This window comes from Taeniopygia guttata, chromosome 1A (assembly GCF_048771995.1).
Source record: "Taeniopygia guttata chromosome 1A, bTaeGut7.mat, whole genome shotgun sequence".
In the NCBI taxonomy this organism is placed as follows: Eukaryota; Metazoa; Chordata; class Aves; order Passeriformes; family Estrildidae; genus Taeniopygia; species Taeniopygia guttata.
Genome location: NC_133025.1, coordinates 30,272,303 through 30,277,912, shown reverse-complemented (window position 1 = coordinate 30,277,912; position 5,610 = coordinate 30,272,303).

Here is a 5,610-nt window from a genome sequence, read left to right as displayed (position 1 = left end):
GATTATATATTTTTGAGAATTTTTTTTTAATTAACATGCCTAAATCACTATTCTGTAAAGATCCATCACGTCAGAACTTCTACTGTGCAAAGTGAACCTAAAGTATGATGGCAAGAAAATTCCAGAATTTTTACTTGCGATTATCTAAAAGTGAAGTTTTAGCATTGGTAGCTGAGAACCTCTGAAGCTATTCCTGTGAACCTCAACTGTAATTGCAGAATAGAAGGAAGACGAATACTGCAGAATTAAACTAAAAGTTTAAAGAAAAACACTTTCTGTCTTATTTCCAGAGTACTTTTAAAACAATCTGGTGAAACTTAATCCTTGTGGGTCAGTTATTCCTGACTGGGTAAACCCAATGAGATGACTCAGGAGGCTAAGGAAAATACCTCAACAGTAGAAGAAGGTAAAAGCATAAAATTAACTGAAATTCTTAGATAAGATTGAACATGAGGCATGATAAATTACTTGTATTGCTCGCATGACCAGGAGGAAATAACAGCACTTGTCAAGTATACTCTAACTGTAGTATCCAAGTGTTTGTGTAAGCTTAACTGCTGCCTCTTCCATCCTGTACATGCCAATATCCTGCCAGTTTGCTTTCATCCTGATTCAGCCCTTGTGCTGTGCTGATGCTTTTCTGAAAGTTTTGGTTTGGTAGTGGTGCTTTTTTCAGAGAAATTATATTATAGAACTATAGCATTCAAAAAGAGTTAAAACTCCCAACATGGATAAGTAGGAAAAGGTGTAAATGTTGTCTTTTACGCAGTCAATATTAGAAAAATAATTTTAAAACATTTGCAGCTACATTATGTCCTAGTTCAGATATAATCCAGTTAAACAGAGCTGCATCCTCACGCTTGGTAGTAATTGACAGGAATGACATTCGCACTGGACCCCTAAGGTAGCTTCATGGGCACCAGAGCAGGCAGTTCGGCTGGGGAATGGAAGAGCCTTTATACAGCACTGCTTACAGGCTGCCTACAGGAAGAATTGTTACTGTTGGGTGTGTCTCGTTACTGATAACGGGCTATTTGTTCCCCCTATTGTAAAGCACTTTGGATAAGGTATTGGGGATACTGCTGTAACTAGTAAATGGTAGAGGATGGAGTAGTTACCTGATAATTTTATAGGTACAGATTTTGTAGATACAGTGTACCTTCCTATGGACTGTTACAAGTTATTCAGTGTAGAGCAAAGGTGTTTTGCTTGACTAGGCTATAATAATAAACTATTCAGTGCATTCTCAAAGGCTGCTTTTTGAAGGATGTTGTATGAAAATAGGTGATTGGAATAGGGACCTTCAAAAGTAAAAGCAAGATCATGGCAGAAAGATTTGAAACTGTAAGCCAAGAGTCACCTGTAACCCCACATGTTGTGCTCTTAATGATAATAAGCTATCATTGATGAGTTTTGTCCAAACTGCTACTTTCTACAGATTTCTGTATGTTGAAGGAGACTGATGAAGTTTTCCAGTCATGTAGAACTTGGTGAGTTGGATGAGTAAACCTGATTTTATCTTGTTACCGAATTTAGGCCGCCAAGATTAATCTTGCAGATGATTTTGCTTTCATTTTTAACTGCAACGTCTGAAGTTACTTTTCAGTGCATAGAAAACAGTGCAAGATGGAGAGCAGAATGCAGGTATTCACGGAACTGTCAACTCCACCTGCTCCAGGAGATGGCAGTGTTTTCCCCTTTTAAATTGTTAAAGACTGCCAAATTTCTGAATGGTAGGATTTGATAAAACATGGAGAAGATTCATAGGTGTGAAACAAGTAAAAAATCTTTTTTGGGGAGAGAAGTGGATTTTTTTCTTTTTTTTTTTGTTTTTTTTTCTGGTTTTTTGTTTTTTAATCCAATGCACTACAGTGGTTATAACCCTACTGTGTTGGAGAAAAAAAAAAAAAAGATTACATAAATAGTGTGAAGCAGATAAACTGAAATACTTCATAGCCCTTTGCTGTGTTACAGCATTCAAGGTGTCAAAAATATGAGATCATGTTTGCTGCAGTGATGGATTCAGGCTTGAGTTTTAAATTATACTTTTATATTTTTACTTTTATGTTATACTTTTACTCACCAGTATTAAATTGTTTTTCTAGATAACTTTCTAATTCATGGAGATAATTTTTTTAATGTAAATGTTGTCCTCTGGTACATGTCCAAGACAATCAAACTCCATATTGTCTTTTGATTCCATAACCCAAGTTATTAGAATATTGAGGGAACTTATCCTCGGACTTCTGTAGAACATCCTTACAGCTTTCCTTTTTGACAGCAGACTGTGACTTTATTTTCTTTACTTTGCTTTCTAGCAACTCTGGTTAGATCTGCATTCATAAAGTAATTGTTTAATCTGAGCTGTGTTTGTCTTGCTTATAAGGATGTCCAGTGGCAATCACACTTCAAGACAAAGACACTTGACTTACTGCATTTTTATTGCACTGCTGTCAAAAAAAAAGGTTTTAACATAACTTGTACATGGCAGTATTTGTGTCAGTTACTGTGGAAAGTGTAAATGAGTATAGTTGGAGTATTTGTTCCAAAATATTTTTGAGGATTTTTTACTAGGATTGAAAATAATTGTGACACTGCTCAAGAAGATCTTGCTCCTTTTCTTCTTCCTTTTTGTTTTATTTAATAATAAACATTTCAGCTTGCCAATTCTCACATGGACAACTGCTGTTATTGTTGAAACTACTTTTTAAATAATTTTATTTATATAAATTTGTATATAATTTTAATAACTTTAATATTAGTGTAAGGTTAACACACCAGTTTTTGATATTTAGGAGTATAAGTCTTTGGAGTCCAGAGAACTTGTGAACATCAGTTTTAGAAAACGTAGGTTCTAGCTCATTCTTCTCCTTTACTAAGCAGAGATCTTTCTTTGTCAGTGATGTGAATGCAATTGCTTGTAGTTGCCATCACTAGGGAATACTGAAATGGAAACAGATACTGAACAGCTCATTACGAGTGTCATCAGCTGTCACTTGTTTTCTTCCATCTTCCATGACTAACATGTCCATTGTTCAGGGTGGGTTTTTGTTTTAATGCACTTGCCATTGCAGTCTCTTCTTACTCCTGTCAACTACTGCTTATTTTGTTTTCCTCTCATGGTTCTATGTTTTCTTGTTACTGCTGCTTAATAATTATTAAACAGTCTGTCCTCATTTCTATTAATTGCATGCTTTTCTCTTTTGAGATCATTGAAGAGCTCTTTTTGTTCAGGTCGGTCTCTTTTCACATTTTCTGTCCTTTCCATTGCCATAATTTGAGCTTGTTATCTTGATATTATTTGGTAGCTGCCAACTCCGGTGTACCCTGTTCAGCCCTTTTATTTTCCTCCCATGAAACCTTAATGAGTGATCTTACAACAGGGGAGGTAGAGAGAAGATGAAGGTAATGAAGTTTTTAAAGTTGTGTTTAGGTGCTGTGGTGTCTAGGCAGCTTGGGAATGCTCTACTCTCAGTGTTAGAATCCAAGAGTGTGGAGCATTAAATATACATCCTCTTTTCTCTCCTTTGCCTGTGTCCCATGTAGGAGCAACTGTGAGGCAAGGAGTCTGTGCCAGTCTCTTCTGCCACTAGGTTTTGTTTGTTTTCAGTAAATCCATGCTTTTCTAGGAATAGCAAAAAGGACCTTAATAATAGCATAATACTGCACATTTATTTGCTCTTACTTCTCCCCAGGTAAGATTCGCCCTGTAGCTTCTCTTTTGGAGCAGCTGTCAAGCCACACTTTCTCATGTCTTAGAGAGCAGTTAGTGTTTTGAATTGCATTCTATCTTTGCTATTTTTGCATGATGCTTTTTTGACTTCCTTAAGGTGAATTTCTAAGGGTTGTGTTATTCAGAGGACACTATTGCCCTGCAAAATCCTTTGTTAGTGATTATCCTTGAGAGAGCAGGAAACTAGCCTGACCTCTAAGGAACACATTCTTAGCTAGAATCTAGTCTTCATGCAAATCTGTCAAATGCCCTGGAATTGCATTCGTGATTGTTCTGACTTTATTTTCTTTGCTGGTTAGGCTTAGGGAAGGTACAGCTTTTATGATAAAAGGTGGACGTGTATTTTTCACTGTTGTCTTCTCTTCAGCATGCAGTTCAGAATGATTTAAATAGTAAAAGTTTTATGGGTTTCATGCATCTATCATTTTTTCTTTGTACTATTTCACATAACTATTTGTATCAGATCTTTCTTGTTTCATCTGTCACTATGTGCTGATTCCCTCTCTGAATGTCTTCATTTTCACTGAGCCCTTTCTATTCAAAACATTGTATTCTTCACTGCCTCCCCTCTCCTGTCATTAGTTGTAATCAACTCAGCTTCTGAAAGTGTCATTGGAAGGCCCCTTCTAGTTTTTAAATATTTCTGCTCAAAGCTCTTTGTTTCTGAAGGCTCCTTCTAATCACCTTGCTTCTTCAAGCTCCATTTTGTAGAAATATTCCACTCTAAAGTCTGACTTTATAAATTGAAGCAATAAACCCCAAACAAATTCATTTTTTCTTTTGCTTTCTATTCAAGTGATTGCTGAATTCAGTTGTGGTTGAATACTTCAAAGTTTCTTGCTGTCTTAATAATAGCAGAAAATAGTGCTTTCTTCAAACTTCAGACCTTCAGTCTCTTCTGGCAGTTGTTGCATTAATGAAGTTTAAGCTCACAGCATAAAAGATGGGCTTGGTTCCTTGTCCCAGGTGAGTCTACCTGGTTTTTAAAGCAAGAAATGTACCATGAAGCATGAATAGTGTTACATTAACCAACAATTGAATATACAAAAGTCTTCCTTGTCCTGATGCCTGATAAGATAAATTAATGCTCTGTATAAACTAAGTCCTGTTTTGTGGCCCCTTATTTAGACGGGTCTTCCATAATGAGCTGAGCATCAGATCAGTCTAAGTCAGGATATCCACAGAAATCCCTGTGAGAGACTGAAATGTTACTGGTTAGTGGTTCAAACAATTGGCCAGTTGCAAGGGTGCTTTGGTGAGGCCAGGTTTATATCCCCAACCAAAGGGGAGGAGGAGAGGGTTTTGTGTGTGGTGGGGAAACTTCTGGCCTATAACACACCGAGAGGGTGCTATCCATCACCAGAGAATGGTGACCGGGACAAACCAACTTCTGTTTAGCAACAAGCTGGATTTTGAGTCAGATAAGGGAAAAGGCTTGTGAGAAACAGTGATGTGAGAGGCAGCTGTCATGTATTATAAAGTGTCATAAAACCATCAAAGACCCGTGAAGTGCCTCCAGACACATTTCTGGGGCCTTCTACTAGAGGATGGTCTACAGTGTTGAAACAGAGAGTGGTTTAAAATTAATTGCTATCACTTTTGGAAGAATCAGTAAACACTTTGCTGACTTGAGAAAAATGTACTCCAGAGCCTTTGCTGGAAAGTGAAAAAGCCGCTAAGTCTTTCTAAAATAGCCTGAAGTTCAGATGCTTCAAACAAAAAGTAATGAGCTACTGCTGTACACTGGGACCTGTGTGTAACACCATGTAGCATGTGAGGCTTGAGGAATCCAATTCTGTCCTTAATGTTCAGGTTTCTTTGTTTTTTGTGATTGGATTTTGGTGGCTGTGAAAATTAGCCAGGCTATTACAGGTTAC